Source organism: Somniosus microcephalus, chromosome 25 (genome assembly GCF_052327205.1).
Source record: "Somniosus microcephalus isolate GS21.2 chromosome 25, FLI_Smic_1.0, whole genome shotgun sequence".
In the NCBI taxonomy this organism is placed as follows: Eukaryota; Metazoa; Chordata; class Chondrichthyes; order Squaliformes; family Somniosidae; genus Somniosus; species Somniosus microcephalus.
The window spans coordinates 51,154,503-51,177,360 of record NC_141011.1 but is presented as its reverse complement, the minus strand read 5'-3'; positions in this window follow the sequence as shown (position 1 = coordinate 51,177,360).

Here is a 22,858-nt window from a genome sequence, read left to right as displayed (position 1 = left end):
GAGCTACATCCATACGGATAGGGGGGCGTCCTTCATGAGTGAAGAGCTACGCCAGTACATGCTGTCCAGGGGGATCGCCACGAGCCGTACCACCAGCTACAACCCCCAGGGTAACGGCCAGGTGGAGCGAGAGAACGGGACAGTATGGAAAGCAGTCACCCTAGCTCTAAGGACCAAGGGCCTCCCTATCTCCCGCTGGCAGGAAGTCCTCCCAGATGTGCTCCATTCGATACGGTCGCTATTGTGTACTGCCACTAATGCCACGCCTCATGAACGAATGTTTGTCTTTCCCCGGAAATCCACCTCAGGCGTATCCATGCCGTCATGGCTCTCCACCCCAGGTCCGGTATTTGTACGAAGGCATGTGAGGGGCCACAAGACGGACCCTCTCGTGGAGTCAGTGCACCTACTCCACGCCAACCCCCAATACGCGTATGTCCGGCACGCTGACGGAAGGGAGGACACCGTGTCCATAAAAGACGTCGCCCCAGCCGGTAACGACAACAACCACGACCACAACAGTAACAACGATCACAGCAATTCTTACCCACCCACTATCCTTTCATCACCCCCGGAAGAAGATCGACCAACGGTGCCCCCACCAACTACCCCTTCAACAACCCTGGCGGCACCCCCGGCAGAGACCCAGGAAGCCACCGGGGACACCCAGCCGACACCCGCGGCAACACAACAGCCACGTCAGTCACAGAGGACTATCAAACCCCCGAACAGACTAAATCTGTAGAAGGGGTGAATGTGATGAAATATGCCATTCATCAGGCACTGTATTCTCTGTGTTTAGTTTAGTTTCAGTTTCATTTCCTTACCTGGATTGTATTGTGTGTAGGGCTCCGCCCATACCTGGCCCCTACTTAAGCAAGCCCCAGCGTGTCTCTCAGACAGTACAGCAGATCTCTGGATGAGAGACACTTCTCCAATGTGTATTACTTTCTGAGTTAATAAAAGCCTTGCTTTGTTCCGTTAACATTGAGTCTCGGATTCATTGAGGCACATCAGGGGGGAGGGAGAGGGAAGGGGAAGTCTGGAGTAGGGGGGAGGGAGAGGGAAGTCTGGAGTAGGGGGGGGAAAGGGAAGCCTGGAGTAGGGGGGAGGGAGAGGGAAGTCTGGAGTAGGGGGGGGAGAGGGAAGTCTGGAGTGGGGGTGGAGAGGGAAGTCTTCAGGAGGGGGGAGGGAGAGGGAAGTCTGGAGTAGGGGGGAGGGAGAGGGAAGTCTAGAGTAGGGGGGAGGGAGAGGGATGTCTGGAGTAGGGGGGAGGGAGAGGGAAGTCTGGAGTAGGGGGGAGGGAGAGGGAAGTCTGGAGTAGGGGGAGGGAGAGGGAAGTCTCGAGTAGGGGGGAGGGAGAGGGAAGTCTGGAGTAGGGGGAGGGAGAGGGAAGTCTGGAGTGGGGGGGAGAGGGAAGTCTGGAGTAGGGAGGAGGGAGAGGGAAGTCTGGAGTAGGGGGGAGGGAGAGGGAAGTCTGGAGTGGGGGGAGGGAGAGGGAAGTCTGGAGTAGGGGGAGGGAGAGGGAAGTCTGGAGTAGGGGGGAGGGAGAGGGAAGTCTGGAGTGGGGGGAGGGAGAGGGAAGTCTGGAGTAGGGGGGAGGGAGGGAAGTCTGGAGTAGGGGGGAGGGAGAGGGAAGTCTGGAGTAGGGGGGAGGGAGAGGGAAGTCTGGAGTAGGGGGGAGGGAGAGGGAAGTCTGGAGTAGGGGGAGGGAGAGGGAAGTCTGGAGTAGGGGGGAGGGAGAGGGAAGTCTGGAGTAGGGAGAGGGAAGTCTGGAGTAGGGGGGAGGGAGAGGGAAGTCTGGAGTAGGGGGGAGGGAGAGGGAAGTCTGGAGTGGGGGGGAGGGAGAGGGAAGTCTGGAGTAGGGGGGAGGGAGAGGGAAGTCTGGAGTAGGGGGGAGGGAGAGGGAAGTCTGGAGTAGGGGGGAGGGAGAGGGAAGTCTGGAGTAGGGGGAGGGAGAGGGAAGTCTGGAGTAGGGAGAGGGAAGTCTGGAGTAGGGGGGAGGGAGAGGGAAGTCTGGAGTAGGGGGGAGGGAGAGGGAAGTCTGGAGTGGGGGGGAGGGAGAGGGAAGTCTGGAGTAGGGGGGGAGGGAGAGGGAAGTCTGGAGTAGGGGGGAGGGAGAGGGAAGTCTGGAGTGGGGGGGAGGGAGAGGGAAGTCTGGAGTAGGGGGGGAGGGAGAGGGAAGTCTGGAGTAGGGGGAGGGAGAGGGAAGTCTGGAGTAGGGGGGAGGGAGAGGGAAGTCTGGAGCGGGGGGGAGGGAGAGGGAAGTCTGGAGCAGGGGGGAGGGAGAGGGAAGTCTGGAGTAGGGGGGAGGGAGAGGGAAGTCTGGAGTAGGGGGAGGGAGAGGGAAGTCTGGAGTAGGGGGGAGGGAGAGGGAAGTCTGGAGTGGGGGGGAGAGGGAAGTCTGGAGTAGGGGGGAGGGAGAGGGAAGTCTGGAGTGGGGGGGAGAGGGAAGTCTGGAGTAGGGGGGAGGGAGAGGGAAGTCTGGAGTAGGGGGGAGGGAGAGGGAAGTCTGGAGTGGGGGGGAGAGGGAAGTCTGGAGCAGGGGGGAGGGAGAGGGAAGTCTGGAGTAGGGGGGGAGGGAGAGGGAAGTCTGGAGTGGGGGGGGAGGGAGAGGGAAGTCTGGAGTAGGGGGGAGGGAGAGGGAAGTCTGGAGTAGGGGGAGGGAGAGGGAAGTCTGGAGTAGGGGGGAGGGAGAGGGAAGTCTGGAGTAGGGGGGAGGGAGAGGGAAGTCTGGAGTGGGGGGAGGGAGAGGGAAGTCTGGAGTAGGGGGGAGGGAGAGGGAAGTCTGGAGTAGGGGGGAGGGAGAGGGAAGTCTGGAGTGGGGGGAGGGAGAGGGAAGTCTGGAGTAGGGGGGAGGGAGAGGGAATTCTGGAGTAGGGGGGAGGGAGAGGGAAGTCTGGAGTAGGGGGGAGGGAGAGGGAAGTCTGGAGTAGGGGGGGAGGGAGAGGGAAGTCTGGAGTAGGGGGGGAGGGAGAGGGAAGTCTGGAGTAGGGGGAGGGAGAGGGAAGTCTGGAGTAGGGGGGGAGGGAGAGGGAAGTCTGGAGTAGGGGGGGAGGGAGAGGGAAGTCTGGAGTAGGGGGGAGGGAGAGGGAAGTCTGGAGTAGGGGGGGAGGGAGAGGGAAGTCTGGAGTAGGGGGGAGGGAGAGGGAAGTCTGGAGTAGGGGGGAGGGAGAGGGAAGTCTGGAGTAGGGGGGGAGGGAGAGGGAAGTCTGGAGTAGGGGGAGGGAGAGGGAAGTCTGGAGTAGGGGGGGAGGGAGAGGGAAGTCTGGAGTAGGGGGGGAGGGAGAGGGAAGTCTGGAGTAGGGGGGAGGGAGAGGGAAGTCTGGAGTAGGGGGGGAGGGAGAGGGAAGTCTGGAGTAGGGGGGAGGGAGAGGGAAGTCTGGAGTAGGGGGGGAGGGAGAGGGAAGTCTGGAGTAGGGGGGAGGGAGAGGGAAGTCTGGAGTGGGGGGAGGGAGAGGGAAGTCTGGAGTAGGGGGGGAGGGAGAGGGAAGTCTGGAGTAGGGGGGAGGGAGAGGGAAGTCTGGAGTAGGGGGGAGGGAGAGGGAAGTCTGGAGTAGGGGGGGAGGGAGAGGGAAGTCTGGAGTAGGGGGGGAGGGAGAGGGAAGTCTGGAGTGGGGGGAGGGAGAGGGAAGTCTGGAGTAGGGGGGGAGGGAGAGGGAAGTCTGGAGTAGGGGGGAGGGAGAGGGAAGTCTGGAGTAGGGGGGGAGGGAGAGGGAAGTCTGGAGTAGGGGAGGCATTGTCGGAGTTCAGTCGACAGCCACTCCCAGCTCTCTTTCAGTTTCTCCCCATCTCGTTCAACACCATTCATTAAACATTTGCCGCATTTTACTTCCAACTAGTTGATCTTCCATTGCACACAATAAGTAGCGAGCATGGTCTCTCTCTCTTTACTCCGTTTTTCTTCTTCCTTCTCTGTCTCTCCTCCCCTACTTCTGTCCTAACCTCCTCTTGGCCCACAAGGAAACTTTAAAGAATTTTTTTTTTAATGAATTTTATGTGCCTCTTTTGAAAGAAAGAACTTGCGTTCCTATAGCGCCATTCACGATCTCAGGACGTCCCAAAGCGCTTTACAGCCAATGAAGTACTTTTTGATGTGGAGTCACTGTTGTAATGTGGGAAATGCAGCAGCCAATTTGCGCACAGCAAGCTCACACACACAGCAATGAGATAAAAACACGTAACAAACTTTACTTGAATAAAGCGTGTGAAACTTGTCCTCCAGCTGCTCCTAAAATAATTTTAAACATAGAAACATAGAAGATAGGAGCAGGAGTAGGCCATTCGGCCCCTCGAGCCTGCTCCGCCATTCAGTGAGATCATGGCTGATCATCCAAGTTCAGTACCCTGTCCCTGCTTTCTCCCCATATCCCTTGATCCCTTTAGCCTTAAGAAATATATCCAACTCCTTCTTGAATATATTTAATGAATTGGCCTCCACTGCCTTCTGTGGTAGAGAATTCCACAGGTTCACCACTCTCTGGGTGAAGAAATTCCTCCTAATTTCTGTCCTAAATGGCTTACCCTTTATCCTTAGACTGTGACCCCTGGTTCTGGACTCCCCGACCATCGGGAATATCCTTCCTGCAACTAGTCTGTCCAGTCCTATCAGAATTTTATAAGTTTCAATGAGATCCCCTCTCATTCTTCTAAACTCCAGCGAGTACGAGCCCAATCGACCCAATCTCTCCTCATACGTCATTCCTGCCATCCCAGGTATCGGCCTGGTGAATCTTCGCTGAACTCCTTCCATGGCAAGAACATCCTTCCTCAGATAAGGTGACCAAAACTGCACACAATACTCAAGATGTGGTCTCACCAAGGCCCTGTACAACTGCAGCAAGACATCCTTGTTCCTGTACTCAAACCCTCTCGCTACGAAGGCCAACATACCATTTGCCTTCTTAACCGCCTGCTGCACCTGCATGCTTACCTTCAGCGACTGGTGCACAAGGACACCCAGGGCTCGTTGCACTTCTCCTTCCCCCAATCTATTGCCATTCAGATAATAATCTGCCTTCCTGTTTTTGCCACCAAAGTGGATAACCTCACATTTATCCACGTTATACTGCATCTGCCATGCTTCTGCCCAATCACCCAACCTGTCCAAATCATCTTGGAGTTTCTCGGCATCCTCCTCACCGCACACACGCCCACCCAGCTTTGTGTCGTCTGCAAATTTGGATAATTTTGAAAAACAGCTGAAATTTTTGAAAAAATGCCAAGTCCTGAGCTCCGGAATTCCCTCCCTAAACCTCTGCGCCTCTCGACCTCTCTTTCCTCCTTTAAGACGTTCCTCAAAACCTACCTCCATCTGCCCCAATATCTCCTTACGTGGCTCGGTGTCAAATTTTGTTTTACTGCGCTCCTGCGAAGCGCCTTTGGGACGTTTTACAGTGTTCGAGGCGCTATATAAATGCAAGTTGATGTTGTTGAGTACAAACTCCTAGAAGCTAAAGAAAAATATGGCAGCATTCTGACCTACTCGCTGGTCCTGATTTGCCCCGGGCAACTAGGCACACTGCACATGTTCAGTCTGCACAATCCAAATTCAGCTCTCAACATCACAGCTCCAGGCAAAAAATATCAGCTCCAAGCCCAGACCTTTGGGAGGCTCTTGAAGTCAATGTTTTAATGATGGCATTTAAAGACACAAAGAATATAAGAACATAAGAAATAAGAGCAGGAGTGGGCCATACGGCCCCTCGAGCCTGCTCCACCATTCAATAAGATCATGGCTGATCATCGACCTCAACTCCACTTTCCCGCCCGATCTCCATATCACTTGATTCCCCTAGAGCCCAACAATCTATCGATCTCGGCCTTGAATATACTCAATGGGCTGGATTTTATCAATGACGGCGTGTAGGAGGCGGGACTACAACTTTTGGGGTTGTAGTCCCGCCTCCATCAAGTTGTGGCCAACCCACTCGACTTTCACTTGATTGACCTTGTTGAGCCCGCCCAACGGGCTCAGCAGGCCAATTAAAGGCCACCCGGCAACAGGTAACGTCACAGATTGACATTTCATCTGTCAAGAGCTTTTGACAGATGAAATATCAGCATTTGACATAGAAACATAGAAGATAGGAGCAGGAGTAGGCCATTCGGCCCCTTGAGCCTGTTCCGCCATTCAATGAGATCATGGCTGATCATCCAAATTCAGTACCCGGTCCCTGCTTTCTCCCCATATCCCTTGATCCCTTTAGCCTTAAGAAATATATCCAACTCCTTCTTGAATATATTTAATGAATTGGCCTCAACTGCCTTGTGTGGTAGAGAATTCCACAGGTTCACCACTCTCTGGGTGAAGAAATTCCTCCTCATCTCTGTCCTAAATGGCTTATCCCTTATCCTTAGACTGTGACCCCTGGTTCTGGACTCCCCGTCCATCGGGAACATCCTTCCTGCATCTAGTCTGTCTAGTCCTGTTAGAATTTTATAAGTTTCAATGAGATCCTCTCTGATTCTTCTAAACTCCAGCGAGTATAAGCCCAATCGACCCAATCTCTCCTCATACGTCATTCCTGCCATCCCAGGTATCAGCCTGGTGAATCTTCGCTGCACTCCCTCCATGGCAAGAATATCCTTCCTCAGATAAGGCGACCAAAACTGCACACAATACTCAAGGTGTGGTCTCACCAAGGCCCTGTACAACTGCAGCAAGACATCCTTGTTCTTGTACTCAGATAAGGCGAACAAAACTCTTTGAAGCTGTCAAACACTGACAATCTGGACTCCCCCACCATCAGGAACATCCTTCCTGCATCTAGTCTGTTTGAGAAGAGACGAGAGAAACTGATGCTCTATTCATTGGAACTGAGAAGGTTAAGGGGGGGTCTAATAGAGGCTTTATGAGAGGCTTTGATAAAGTAAATCAGGAAAAGCTAATTCCATTGGCTAGAGGGCATAAAATTTAAGATCATCAGCAAAAAAATGAAAGGGTAGGTTAAGAATTTATTTTACGTAAGCGATTGTTAGGACGCAGGTTGAGCATCCCTGATTTTCTTTCAGCCGCCTCGGCCCCAAGCTCTGAAATTCCCTCCCTAAAAACCTCGCTGCCCTTTTATCCACCTTGAAGGCGCTGCTTAAAAACCTACCTCTTTAACCGAGCCTTTGGTCACCTTGCCCTAATGTCTAACATGGCTCGGTGCCAAATTTTGTTCGATCGTCGCTCCTCTGAGGTGCCTTGGGAGGTTTTGCTGTGTTAAAGGCAGCTGCATAAATGCAAGTTGTTGTCAGTCGTGAAAGCAGCATTCAAAATAGCTTGAAAAAGAAAAAGAAAATAGCTGGGGAAATGGGACTAAGTAAGTACCACAATTGGCGGAATGGTCTCAGTCTGTGCTGTTAAATTCTATGATTATATGATTCTCTATGGACCAGCGGTAAAGTAAAATTTACAGAATGCCTCCTCCATATATTTTGTGTAACGGCAAGCGTATTTTCATTGTTTAAAAACAAGCTTCAGATTATTAAAGCATTAGTTTTCATTGCAATACAAAAGCTGATAGAAGCAAGTCTGGGGAGAAGGTACGTTACGTACATCCCACCACATTCTTAGTGGGCTTAGCAAAGGTACAGAACCAATTAAAGCTACTGTCCATCCCTCCTCAGTTACAAAGCTTCCTCTAGTCAAAATTCTTGTTATTGTTTGTTCCTAAGCTGTGAGAAATTGTTCTGTAGCCATTTGCTTTTAAGTGGAGTAGTCCAGAACATTTCATACCACTGCTTCTGTTGAATTACAATCACAGCAAGCTGCTGTACAGCTAATTCCAAATCTTACTTGGAAATTCCTAAGGAAACTATGGGGGAAAAATAGGGTATCGCCCATTCTGGGGTGCTAATATCGGCCGGGCGCAAAATTCGCTTCTATCGCCCCTTCTTCTTAGGCAGTCCCTCGGAACCGAGGATGACTTGCTTCCACATTAAAAATGGCTTCTCAGGTGACTGATGAGTCCAATGCGGGACCTACAGTCTCTGTCACAGGTGGGGCAGACGGTAGTTGAAGGGGCGGGTGGGTGGGGTGTTTGTGTTGACGTGCGCTCCTTCCGCTGTTTGCGCTTGGCTTCTGCTTGCTCCCGGCGAAGAGACTCAAAGTGTTCGGCGCCTTCCCGGATGCTTCTCCTCTACTTTGTACGGTCTTGGGCCAGGGGTTCACAGGTGTCGGTGGGGATGTTACATTTTTTCAAGGAGGCTTTGATGGTGTCCTTGAAGTGTTTCCTCTGCCCACCTGGGGCTCTCTTGCCATGCCGGAGCTCCGAGTAGAGCGCTTGTTTTGGGAGTCTCGTATCGGGCATGTGGACGATGTGACCTGTCCATTGGAGCTGATTGAGCGTGGTCAGAGCTTCGATGCTGGGGATGTTGGTGATGCGCTATTAATTACTCATAAAAGACTGAGAGTTAGAAGAGTAACTAAAGGCTTTTATTAACAACAGAATGGAGGTCTGCCTCGCGTGGTCGACCGGTCCAGGATACAAAGGGCTGGGGAGCAGTCACCTTTATACTAGGACCTGTGGGAGGAGTCAGCCGAGGCATGTCCAGGCATGTACACAGTGGAATACAAACAGGACAAACAGGAATACAAACAGTGGTTTACCACATTCACCCCTTGTTTAAAATTGAGTCCGGCGGGGTGAAGTGTATTAAAAGTTAGTGTATTGGAGTCTCTCCGGAGGTCTTGTCTGCTGCTGTGATCAGCGTGGCGACGGCAGGGGTAGTGAAGCTTCCGGCGTCGAGTCCAGTGTAGGCTGTGGCACAGGCGTGTCGTCCTCGTAGATGTCGAGCGGGTCGCGGGGCCCAGGCCTGCCGTCTGCTGGGGCTGGATATCGGATCGTGGGGGGGGGGTGGTAGTGGGTAGTGGGTTACTGCGGCCCCCGAGGGTGCAAGGTCTCTTATGGAGACTGTGTCCTCCCGCCCGTCCGGGTATGCGATGTAAGCATACTGGGGGTTGGCGTGGAGGAGGTCGACCCTCTCGACCAGGGGGTCCGTTTTATGGGTCCTCACGTGTCTTCTCAGTAGGACCGGCCCTGGGGACGTCAGCCATGGCGGTAGCGATGTCCCCGATGTGGACTTCCTTGGGAAGACAAACATTTTCTCATGAGGGGTGGCGTTAGTGGCAGTGCAGAGCAGTGACCGAATAGAGTGGAGCGCATCGGGGAGCACATCCTGCCAGCGGGAGGTTGGAAGGCCCCTAGACTTTAAGGCTAGCAGGACGGCCTTCCAAACTGTCGCATTTTCTCTTCCCACCTGTCCGTTCCCCCGGGGGTTGTAACTGGTGGTCCTGCTTGTGGCAATACCCCTAGTTAGCAGGTACTGACGGAGTTCGTCGCTCATAAACGATGAGCCCCGGTTGCTATGGATATAGCTGGGGAAGCCGAACAGGGTGAAGAGGTTGTTCAGACATTTAATGACCGTGGCACTGGTCATGTCCGGGCAGGGGAAGGCGAACGGGAAACGGGAGTACTCATCAATAATATTGAGGAAGTACACATTGCGGTCGGAGGAGGGGAGAGGCCCTTTAAAATCAACGCTCAGGCGCTCGAAGGGGCGAGTGGCTTTTATCAGGTGGGCCCTGTCTGGTCTATAAAAGTGCGGTTTGCACTCAACGCAGACTTGGCAGTTCCTGGTCATGGTCCTGACCTCCTCAATAGAGTAAGGCAGGTTGCGGGCCTTGATGAGGTGGAAGAACCTGGTGACCCCCGGGTGGCAGAGGTCATTGTGGAGGGCCCGCAGTCTATCGATCTGCGCGCTGGCGCAGGTGCCACGTGATAGCGCATCCGGGGGTTCATTTAGCTTCCCGGGCCGGTACAAGATCTCGTAGTTGTAGGTGGAAAGTTCGATTCTCCACCTCAAGATCTTGTCATTTTTGATTTTGCCCCTCTGCTTGTTGTTAAACATAAAAGCAACTGAACGCTGGTCAGTGAGCAGGGTAAATCGTTTTCCGGCCAGGTAGTGCCTCCAATGACGCACAGCCTCCACAATCGCCTGGGCCTCCTTCTCAACAGCGGAGTGTCTGGTCTCCGGGCCTTGGAGGGTTCGTGAAAAGAAGGCCACGGGTCTCCCCGCCTGATTGAGGGTAGCGGCCAGGGCAAAGTCGGACGCGTCGCTTTCCACCTGGAAGGGGATGGATTCGTCCACTGCATGCATGGTGGCTTTGGCAATGTCCTCCTTGATACGGTGGAAGGCTAAGCGGGCCTCTGCCGTCAAGGGAAAAGAGGTGGACTTGATCAGCGGATGGGCCTTGTCCGCATAGTAGGGGACCCACTGGGCGTAATAGGAGAAAAACCCTAGGCACCTCTTCAGGGCCTTGAGGCAGTGGGGCAGTGGAAGTTCCATAAGGGGACGCATCCGGTCGGGGTCGGGGCCGATGACTCCGTGTTCCACAACACAGCCAAGGATGGCGAGGCGGTTTGTGCGGAATATGCACTTCTCCTTGTTATATGTCAGGTTTAGGAGTTGGGCGGTGCGGAGGAATTTTTCGAGGTTTGCGTCATGGTCCTGCAAGTCACGGCCGCAGATGGTCACATTGTCCAGATATGGGAAAGTGGCCTGCAACGCATTTTGATCTACCATCCGGTCCATCTCCCTTTGGAAGACGGAGACCCCGTTGGTGACGCCAAAGGGAACCCTAAGGAAGTGATAGAGGCGGCCGTTTGCCTCAAAGGCAGTGTACTGGCGGTCCTCAGGGCGGATGGGGAGCTGGTGGTACGCTGATTTCAGGTCAATGGTCGAGAAGATGCGGTACTGCGCGATCTGGTTGACCATATCAGCTATACGGGGGAGTGGGTAGGCGTCCAGCAGGGTGTAGCGATTTATTGTCTGGCTGTAGTCGATGACCAGGCGCTGCTTCTCGCCGGTCTTAATGACCACAACCTGGGCTCGCCAGGGGCTGGTGCTGCCCTCAATAATCCCTTCTTTCAGGAGCCGCTCCACTTCGGTTTTAATGAAAACCCTGTCCCCGGCACTGTATCGCCTGCTCTTTGTGGCGATGGGCTTACAGTCGGGGGTGAGGTTAGCAAACAGTGGTGGGGGGGTGACTCTGAGTGTGGAGAGGTTGCACCTGGTGCGCGGCGGGCAATTTGGAAGCTGCTGGCTGCGGACTGTGAGTGGGGGTAGGGGTCCACCGTACGCCATCGTAACACTTTTAAGGTGGCACTGAAAATCTAACCCCAGCAGGACGGCAGCGCAGAGGTCAGGCAGGACCAGAAGTTTAAAATGATCGTACACGGTCCCGTCTACTACGAGTGTCACCACGCAGTAGCTGCCGATGTCCGCCGACTGGGACTCGGAGGCCATAGAAATCCGCTGTTGCGCAGGCAGGACTGGGAGAGAGCAACGCCGCACCGTGTCGGGGTGGATGAAGCTCTCCGTGCTCCCAGAGTCAAAAAGGCAGATTGTATCGTGACCATTTACCTTAATGTCCATTGTGGAACTGGCCAGTTGGTGCGGTCTCGCTTGGTCCAGTGTAACGGATGCCAGCGTAGGGGTCGGTGTGTCGCTGCGGGTATCAGATGAGGCGGTGTCGGGGGCCTGCTGCATCCCGGCTGTCGTCCAAGATGGCGGCGTCCATGATCCCCATGTGGCTGGAGGCGTCCAAAATGGCTGCTGTACCGGTGATTCGCACATGGCCGGGGAGGTCCAAGACGGCGGCCCGCATGGCCCACACGCGGCGCTGCTGGGGTTCGGGGTGGCTTTGGCCCTGCAGACGCTAGCATAGTGTCCCTTCTTCCCGCAGCCCGAGCAGATCGCGTTTTTCGCCGGGCAGCGCGCTCTGGGGTGTTTTGCCTGGCCACAGAAGTAGCATTTCTGGCCTTGGGGCACTGCTGTCTGGCCTTGGGACACTGCTGCGGTAGTTGGGCCGTTGTTGGGGTGTGGCTGGGGTGGCACGGCGCTATGAGGCGGTCCTACCGTGTCCCAGGCTGTCATTCCCCGCGGCGTCCACGGTGCAGAGGAGTAGGCATCCATGCCCTGGTAGGCTGCATCCAACGATAGTGCGAGTTCAGAGGCCTTGTTGAGGTCGAGGTTACTCTGCTCCAACAGTCGCTATCGGGTGTAATTGGATCTGTGGCCCGCTACAAAAGCGTCCCGGATAGGTTCCTCTGTGTACACGGCGGCCTTTACATCCTTACAACCACAGGCCCGGCCAAGCACAGACAGTGCCTGAAGGTATTCCACGGTCGATTCCCCAGGTTGTTGTTTACGACTCCCCAGGAGGTGCCTGGCGTACACTTCGTTCACTGGGCGCGTGTACTGGTCCTTGAGGAGCTTGATAGCATCCGCGTACGAGGTCGCGTCTTGGATGACCGAGTACACTCGGTGGTTAACTTTGGAGGTCAGGACATCTAGTTTGTCCTCGTCCGATTTGATTGCTTCGGAGGCGGTCAGGAATTTTTCGAAACACTTAAGCCAGTGAGTAAACTTGGTGGATGAGTCCGCCTCCCGATGATCTAAGTCCAGGCATGCTGGTGTGAGGATCTTCTCCATTATAAAAATGTTGTTAATAAAATTGATGCGCTATTAATTACTCATAAAAGACTGAGAGTTAGAAGAGTAACTAAAGGCTTTTATTAACAACAGAATGGAGGTCTGCCTCGCGTGGTCGACCGGTCCAGGATACAAAGGGCTGGGGAGCAGTCACCTTTATACTAGGACCTGTGGGAGGAGTCAGCCGAGGCATGTCCAGGCATGTACACAGTGGAATACAAACAGGACAAACAGGAATACAAACAGTGGTTTACCACAGTTGGCCTCAGCGAGAACACTGATGTTGGTGCGCCTATCCTGCCAATGGATTTGCAGGATCTTGCGGAGGCAGCGTTGGTGGTACCACTCCAATGCTTTGAGGTGCCTGCTGTACATGGTCCATGTCTCTGAAGCATACAGGAGGGTGGGTATCACTACTGCTCTGTAGACCATGAGCTTGGTGCCGGGTTTGAGGTCCTGGTCTTCAAACACTCTCTTCCTCAGGCGACCGAAGGCTGCACTGGCACACTGAAGGCAGTGTTGGACTTCGTCATCGACGTCTGCCCTTGTTGACAGTAGGCTCCCGAGTTATGGAAAGTGGTCCACGTTGTCCAAGGCCTCGACTTGGATTTTGATAATCAGGGAGCAGTACTGTGTGGCGGGGGCAGGTTGGTAGAGGACCTTTGTCTTACGGATGTTTAATGTAAGGCCCATGCTCTTGTACGCTTCGGTGAAGATGTTGACAATGGTTTGGAGTTCGACCTCAGAGTGTGCGCAGATGCAAGCGTCTTCTGCATACTGTAATTCGACGACAGAGGATGGGATGACCTTGGATCTGGACTGGAGGCAACGGAGGTTGAACAGTTTCCCGTTTGTTCTGTAGATTACCTCCTGGAGGTGATTTGAGTGCTAAATCAGGCGCTACACACCTCTCAAGGCGCTAACATCGGGGAACGAGGCGCTACCTCAGAACGCTACCGAAGCTCAGGCGATGTCCGTTACCATGGAAGCCAGACAGACCGGCGCCGTCCAGTTCTTGAAGGGGAGGGGCCATCTTGCTGGCCAGTCACACCCTGCTCATTGCAGCCTTGAATCTCGGCCTGGAGAGACCTCGAAAGCAATTGTGTTGGAAGCACTAATGGAGAGGCCCAGGGAAAGAGCTCGGCGCTTAGGAACCTCAAAAGTGGTGCCGAGGACCAAAACTCCTTAGGGCAGCGTTAAATCTCTCCAGACGTCTCTCTCCCTCTCAACCTGTGTGTACCAAAAATTTTGCCGACAAGAAAAGGCAGGAAGCGCCCGCCTTTAAATAGCGTTCCTCCAGCCCCTTCCCGACATGAAAACGTTCCTCTCTACCTGTCGTTCCTACCGGCAGGCGCTAAGGCAGGGGGCGCGACTCAATATCTGGTCCGGTGTGCTACCGGGGCATTGCACGCTCGACTGACGTCACGATCTGTGGGCGCAAAAGATCGTGGCGGTAGTGTTTAGCGCCACCGCAAAACGACTGGTCAATTTCGCGAGCGACGCTAAAATCACCGCGCTCAGGCGCTAAGTTCCTAGCGCCCCCCAGAGTCGCTAATGAGAGGCGCTAACCAACCAGATTTTGCCCCCTATATGTACTAATCAAGTAAGAACGTACACGGATGTTTCCATTTGTGAGGGAGAACAAAACTAGTGGGCATAGATCGAAGAGAGTCACTAATAAACCCAAGAGAGAAATCAGGAGAAACGTCTTTACCCAGAGTGTGGTGAGAATGTGGAACTCGCTACCACAGAGAGTGGTTGAGGCGAATAGTATAGATGCATTTAAGGGGAAGCTAGATAAGTACATGAGGGAGAAGGGAATAGAAGGATATGCTGATAGGGTGAGATGAAGAGGAGTGGGTGGAGGCTGGTGTGGAGCATTAACACCGGCATAGACCGAATGGCCTGTTTCTGAGCTGTACATTCTATGTAATTCCGTGTAATCATGCCCCTGTGGGAGTCTTAGATGGAAAATGTAAGACAAATTAGTCTTCTTTTCTCCAACAATTGTCCATTTCACTTCCTCTATCACTGTTCCACAGCAACCGTGCTGACGGGTTGATTTATTACCTTGCATCTGCCATTACATAAACCTTCTCAAAAATTCTTCTTCCACTGTAAACTGGACTTAAAAGTTTCTGAAAGTACTTTGTGTTCTAATGGTGAATAAATCCGCTCCTGAGGTATCAGCAGTTTAGAAATCTTATGAATAGAAAAGTTGACACCTGTCAAAAGAACAGATTGTTATACCACTGAACCAAGTTTTCTTTTAAATGCCGGTCTTGCCAGTGACGCCCACGTTCCATGAATGAATAAAAGAAAAGTTAACCCACTTTTACATGAAGGAGGCAAATTGATGCCATATCTGATCGGTTTGGATTAAGTTATTCCCTTTTGGTTAATGGCTTGTTTTCTCAGCCAGAGATCAAGTGAGAAAATCTCCACTGAGGGCCAATGCTGAAACCAAATATATTTATCTTTATAATTTATTCATATTAGCAGATCTCCCGTGGCGTTGCGCAAAGCAAATGTTGTTTTATCCCACGTACCATACAATATATTATCAGATTTATGGTGATTTAACAAGTTACGCTGCATCTTAATAAGCATATTGCAGCAGTTAGTGGTATTTTCAGGTTGAATTCCATGATTTATGTGCATGTTTGTCTGGCAAGTATAAATCAATGGCCACAATTATTGTGTCCGTATTCAGTCGGTAAGGGTGACCCCGAGCTTCCGGTCGCCTGTCACTTTAATTCTCCGCTCCACTCCCACTCTGACCTCTCTCCTCGGCCTCTTACACTGTTCCAACGAAGCTCAACGTAAGCTCGAGGAACAGCAACTCATCTTTCGATTAGGCACTTTACAGCCTTCTGGACTCAACATTGAGTTCAACAATTTCAGACTATAACCCCTGCCCCCATTTTTTCAGGTGGCAGCTGTTGATGATTCTGCCATCCCCATTTGCAACATTTAATCTCTCCTGCCTTCTGTCCTAGCACAGACCGGCCCTTTAGTTCCTTCCTCCCCTCCCCCTTTCCCTGCCTCTGCACCTGCTTAAACCCTGTTACATCTCTAACTTTTTCCAGTTCTGACGAAGGGTCCCAGACCTGAAACGTTAACTCTGTTTCTCTCTCCACGGATGCTGCCTGGCCTGCTGAGTGTTTCCAGCATTTTCTGTTGTTATTTCAGATTTCCAGCGCCTGCAGTATTTTGCTATTGTGCCACAATTATCGTTATATGTTTGTTTAAGTATGTAGTTAGTGCTGCCTCCTTTTTTAATAGTCCAGGATACACCAGAAGATGACAGGGAAATCTTCCAGAATGCAGGTAGTAGGAGGGAGGTTGCGGGTTTTATGTGTAGGAATGCTGGAGAGCTTGGCGGTCTGTGTTCTTAGGGTAGTGTTTGGTAATTGATGGTGAAGTTCAGGGCATGTGGCGTTGCTGGAAGGGCGCCCTTGAGGTGGAGGAATACAGCGATGTCAGGTGGGAGCGTGTGGGGTGGGGGGGCTATGGGAGAGATGGGAGGGTAATCCTGGAGTTGGGAACACCAGAAAGGCTGCTGAGAAAAAACATAGTAATCAGAGTTTTGTTGCGGCGTGTTAGCAAGTGTGGGAATCGGCTTTAGCGCTCGGCTGGAAGTAGGGAGGCAACGGTGGAAGCCGAGTCCATCGTTGTTTTTAAAAGGGAAGTGGATCATTTGCGAGCAAAATATTGAAATGGGTATTGGGGAAAGACAGGGGGATGGGACTAAGTGGCTAGCTCTCTTAGAGAGCCACCACAGGCACGATGAGCTGAATGGCCTTCTGATTCTATCAGAAATCTCATCACCTCAGATACGTAAGAATTCCCCTTCAAGTGTATGAATCCTAAATCCATTGCCATTTCCATTCATGATTTCAGGGGCAACGATAAACCACAAATTCATTCACCAGAATTATGTTTTCACTAGAAATGTCACTGCTGCAGAAACATAAGAACATAAGAACTAGGAGCAGGAGTCGGCCATTCGGCCCCTCGAGCCTGCTCCGCCACACGGCCCCTGGAGCCCGCTCCGCCACACGGCCCCTGGAACCCGCTCCGCCACACGGCCCCTGGAACCCGCTCCGCCACACGGCCCCTGGAGCCCGCTCCGCCACACGGCCCCTGGAGCCCGCTCCGCCACACGGCCCCTGGAGCCCGCTCCGCCACACGACCCCTCGGGCCCGCTCCGCCACACGGCCCCTCGGGCCCGCTCCGCCACACGGCCCCTCGGGCCCGCACCGCCACACGGCCCCTCGGGCCCGCTCCGCCACACGGCCCCTCGGGCCCGCTCCGCCACACGGCCCCTCGGGCCCGCTCCGCCACACGGCCCCTGGAGCCCGCTCCGCCACACGGCCCCTGGAGCCCGCTCCGCCACACGGCCCCTGGAGCCCGCTCCGCCACACGGCCCCTGGAGCCCGCTCCGTCACACGGCCCCTGGAGCCCGCTCTGCCATTCAATGAGATCATGGGTGATCATCAACCTCAACTCCACTTTCCTGCCCGATCCCCATATCCCTTGATTCCCCTAGAGTCCAAAAATCTATCGATCTCAGCCTTGAATATACTCAAAGACTCAGCCTCCACAGCCCTCTGGGGTAGAGAATTCCAAAGATTCACAACCCTCTGAGTGAAGAAATTCCTCCTCATCTCAGTCTTAAATGGCCGAACCCTTATCCTGAGACTATGCCCCCTAGTTCTAGACACTCCAGCCAGGGGAAACAAGCTCTCAGCATCTACCCTGTCAACCCCCCACAGGATTTTATTGGTTTGGGGAGAGAACATTCGGCGCGGAAACAGTCTCTGCCACAGCGCAATGTCCTAATCAGTGCTTGTGCTGCCACCAACTGAGAGGCTAATTTTAGACCATCTGCACAGCTGCCACTATATAAACCTACTGACATCCGACTGTATCCCCCCCCAGTGCAGCTTAAAAGGCATATCAGAAACAAAATAACATCTAAAGCAACACATGAATAAAAAGCAATCTGGAGCAAGTTGAGCTTGAATTATAATGTAATGCTCGAGTTCCCTCGGTAAACGCTAGCTTCAAGTACCTACAGAACAGGATTGCTTTTTATTGGAGTTCAGGAAATGCCATCTTAGCAGGTAGGAACTGCAGAAAGTATATCGGTTTGATTATTTGCTAATGAGCAAAATAACTGAGCATTTACAAAATTGAAAAGCTCAAGGATTTTTTTTCAACTGAAATGAATAGCTGAGCGGAGCTGAGTAGATTCTGTCATCTGACTTAAATGCATTTGTCGAGTTATTTTCTCCAACGCCATCTTTCTCCTCCCTCCCCCTTAAAGACACTGGCCTGTAATTTCCGATCAGAGGCTTCCTGCGTGCGGAGGCCTCCTATCGGAAAAAAATCTACGCCCTTACCCGAGGGCTCCCGAGGTCCGGACACTTACGCTCCTGGGATACGAAATGCGCAGGGTCCATGTATCCCAGAGGCGCAGGTGGTTCGCAAGCGTCCCTGGGATCACGTGGGCCATGGGGAGCCAATAGGAGAAGGGAATCTCCCTTCATACACTTGACAGATAGACCCGTCAAATATATGAATGGAGATCTCCCCAAAACACAGTAAAACATTAAATAAATTTTTAAAAACCATCACATTTTTAAAATGAGTTAAAATTACAATAAATTAAATATTTTAAACAAAAATTTAATTTTTCTGGAAAAATAATTAAAGCTTTTTACAGGGCTAAAAATAAACTTACCTTTTTTAAAAGTATTGTTAAATTATAAATGATTTTACCAGGCATAAGATTTCTAAGGGTTTTCAGCGGGCGGAGGTTCTGCAGAAAGCGGAACTTTCCCCCCGCAGAGGCCCTTCTCCAAGGCAGGCGTCCGATCTGTCAAGAGCATTCTTGACAGATCGGAAATGCCGGTTTTCAGCGCATGCCTGAAACCAGCATTTCCAATGTCCGCCCATATAAGCATATGGAGGGAGTCATGGGAGAGCCTGGGTGCAGCCCTGTGCCTCTGTGCAGTGTTTGTCAATGTTTGCAGCACCTCAATGCTGTAGAACACTGACAGCAGAAATGTCAAATTAAAGTTGGCCATGGTCCCTTTAAGAAAACCGACTGATGACACGTCATCAAATGACGCCACCAGACCCGCGTCCTCTAATTGGCCGGGAAATGTGCTGGACGGGCTTAACGAGGCCAATCAGGGGAAAATTCATTTCAGAGGCCGGGATGGAGCCAACAGCGGGGGTCGGGACCCACCACCGACATCGCCCGCCACGGACCCGCCGAGGTTCGTGAAATCATAATCATAATCATAATCAACTTTATTGTCATTGTTAGTGCACAAGTGCAGTACAACGAAATGTCGGCTTGCGGCTCCCGAGAGTGTACATTTAGATTAAGACATTTAAATATTCAACATTCATTTGGCTTGTAATACATTAACATAAACATAACCATAATAAAGTGCATTGGCCGATGTGCAGGCTTTAGAGTTTATTTGTGGAGTTCAGTAGGATGACAGCCCTGGGAAAGAAGCTGTTCCTAAATCGTAGCTTTACTTCCCAATATTCTGTTTCACAAGTTAAAACACATGGCGATCAATGGTCATTTAGTTTCATTTACACAAAATGTAGCAGAAAATTGACATGTAGATTGTCAAAAATAAATGTTCTGGTTGGTGGCACAGTGCTGAAATACTTGATACAACCAGCGGTGGGACTATCAATCCAATACACTAGCAACCAATCCAATACACTATTCCGGCAAGTGAGGTTTTTTGGACTTTTTGTCTGAAGGCATTGGGTCATGCTCGAGTGCAGCCTATGGGAGGCCTGCCATACCTCACCAAATGGCTAGTCTTCATGTGGCAGCTTATTTGGACACTGCCAGCATTCAACCATGGGTAGCGACAACCACACCTGCTTGTATTTATATAGCGCCTTTATCGTAGTAAAATGTCCCAAGGCGCTTCATAGAAACAAAGAAACATAGAAGATAGGAGCAGGAGTAGGCCATTCGGCCCTTCGAGCCTGCTCCGCCATTTAATGAGATCTTGGCTGATCATCCAAATTCAGTACCCTGTCCCTGCCTTCTCCCCATGTCCCTTGATCCCTTTAGCCTTAGAAATATATCTAACTCCTTCTTGAATATATTTCATGAATTGGCCTCAACAGCCTTCTGTGGTAGAGAATTCCACAGGTTCACCACTCTCTGAGTGAAGAAATTCCTCCTCATCTCTGTCCTAAATGGCTTACCTCTTATCTTTAGACTGTGACCCCTGGTTCTGGACTGCCCCGCCATCAAGAACATCCTTCCTGCATCTAGTCTGTCTAGTCCTGTTAGAATTTTATAAGTTTCAATGAGATCCTCTCTCATTCTTCTAAACTCCAGTGAGTACAAGCCCAATCGACCCAATCTCTCCTCATACGTCATTCCTGCCATCCCAGGTATCAGCCTGGTGAATCTTCGCTGCACTCCCTCCATGGCAAGAACATCCTTCCTCAGATAAGGCGACCAAAACTGCACACAATACTCAAGGTGTGGTCTCACCAAGGCCCTGTACAACTGCAGCAAGACATCCTTGCTCCTGTACTCGAACACTCTTGCTACGAAGGCCAACATACCATTTGCCGCCTTAACCGCCTGCTGCACCTGCATGCTTACCTTCAGCGACTGGTGCACAAGGACACCCAGGTCTCGTTGCACTTCCCCTTCTCCCAATCTATTGCCGTTCAGCTTCACAGGAGTGTCCTAAGACAAAAAATTGACACCGAGCCACATGAGATATTAGGGCAGAAAGAGAGAGGTTTTAAGGAGCATCTTAAAGGAGGAAAGAGAGGTTGGTAGCGAGGCGGAGAGGTTTAGTGAGGGAATTCCAGAGCTTGGGGCCCCGGGCAGCTGAAGACCCGGCCGCCAGTGGTGGAGCAATTAAAATCAGCCTATGGGCGGCTTGCCATACCTCACCAAATGGCTGTTCTTCATGTGGCAACTTATTTAGACACTGCCAGCATTCAACCATGGGTGGCAGTGCACATAAACCAGATTCTGTTCTCACCAGACATCCACGCACCATCTACTTTTCCAGCAGAGGCCACAGTGATCATCAGCAGGGCTGCTGGGTGATGCTTGCTTCTGTGACTAGGAGTACAAAGTCCATTTGAAATACCGTAATAGCCGCCACTTAACTGTCTCACTGGCCTTTATAGCTGGCAGCTTGAGGTTGAGTGAAAACTAGGTGTTAAGTGTAGCTGATTCAGCCATTGCCATTTACACCTCATCTAGAGCCATCTTTTGTTTCTTAACTTGTCCCATTACCATCTCCTTTTGCCTCGCACCATCATCCCTTTTGTCTCTTAACCCCTCCTGCCTTCCATCCTATCACAGACCTTCCCTTTTGTTCTTTCCTCCCCCTCCCCCCTCTCCCTGCCCCTACACTTGCTTAAATATCTGTTACATCTCTAACTGTTTCCAGTTCTGGCGAAGGGTCATCGACCTGAAACGTTAACTCTGTTTCTCCCTCCACAGACGCAGCCGGACCTGCTGAGTGTTTCCATCATTTTCTGTTGTTGTTAAGTGTAGCTAGCTCATTTAGTTGCTTTTCTGTTTAAAGGACTGGTATTTTTTAGCAGTTTATCTTCTCGTATGATAAGCAGAACTTAAACATTGAAACTACTGGTCAGAGCTTCTCTCCATTTCATGTTAGGGTTTAGAATTATAACATTGTCTCTCCTGGCAGTAAGACCAACACTTCTTGACAGATATACTAACTAGCTAACCAGTTACATTCAACAACATCCACCGAACTAACTGGCACATTAAATACAAGCTAACGTTGAATAGGAAACAAAATGATGAGGCAGTGTTTGCCGTACTAGGCCATATAGTTTGAGCATTTGGAACACTGACACTCAAAGATTGAGGCTGGATTTAGAGTTTCTGTAAACCCAGCTGATCAACAACAACAACTGGCCTGGATGAGTGCAGCTCCAACAACACTCAAGAAGCTCGACACCATCCAGGACAAAGCAGCCCACTTGATTGGCACCCCATCCACCACCTTAAACATCCACTCCCTCCACCACCGCCGTACCGTGGCTGCAGTGTGCACCATCTACAAGATGCACTGCAGCAACTCGCCAAGGCTTCTTCGGCAGCACCTCCCAAACCCACGACCTCTTCCACCTAGAAGGACAAGGGCAGCAGGCACATGGGAACACCACCTCCTCCAAGCTCCCCTCCAAGTCACACACCATCCTGACTTGGAAGTATATCGGCCGTTCCTTCATCGCCACTGGGTCAAAATCCTGGAACTCCCTCCCTAAATAAATTTAAAACGGAGATAGACAGTTTCCTAGCTGATAAGGGAATTCGGGGTTACGGGGAGCGGGCAGGGAAGTGGACGTGAGTCTAGGTTCGGATCAGCCATGATCCTATTGAATGGCGGAGCAGGCCCGAGGGGCCGTATGGCCTACTCCTGCTCCTACTTCTTATGTTCTAATAGCACTGTGGGAGCACCTTCACCACATGGACTGCAGCGGTTCAAGAAAGCGGCTCACCACCACCTTCTCAAGGGCTATTAGGGATGGGCAATAAATGCTGGCCCACAAACGAATAAAATATATCGCACTTTTAACGTAGCAAAACTTCCCAAGGTGCTTCACAGGAGCGTAACCTAACATAAATTTACCACGCCAAAGAAGGAGACATTAGAGCAAATGACCAAAAGCTTGGTCAAAGAAGTAGATTTAAAGGAGCATCATAAAGGAGGAGGGAGAGGTGGGGAGGTTTAGGATGGGAATTCCAGATCTTCGGCCCTGGACGGTGTGGTGAGGTGAAGGAAGGAGGGATGCATAAGAGACCAGAATTGGAGGAGTGCAGAGTTCTCAGAGGGTTGCAGGGCTGGAAGGAGGTTAGAGATAGGGAGCGGTGAGACCATGGAGGGATATGAACACGAGGCTGGGAGTTAAGATTAAGGAGTGGAGCTCAGTGAGAGTAGATAATCTCAATGCACTTCAAAATTGTGAAATGTTTGTGGATTAACAAAATGGATATCAATGGAAACTACTTGTATTGTCAAACCAGTGGCTCCAACGCAATTACAATGGGGAAATGCTTTCCAGGGAAGTGCAAAAAGGTAGGGGAGAAATTCCACAGCAGTGGAGCTGTGGAGCATGGGGTTCTCCGCATATTGTGGTTGTATTATATTCAGTTGAGCAAGGGTGTCCCATGTGTAGCTGCATCTGATGACAGGAAACGTACTTTGTAAGCGTTTCCTGTACTGGGATAGCCAACCATTCCACTGCTCACACAATCGGACTGCATTGCCTCCTGGAAGTATTTTAGTGCAGTAGAAGTTATATTGAACAGATGCCA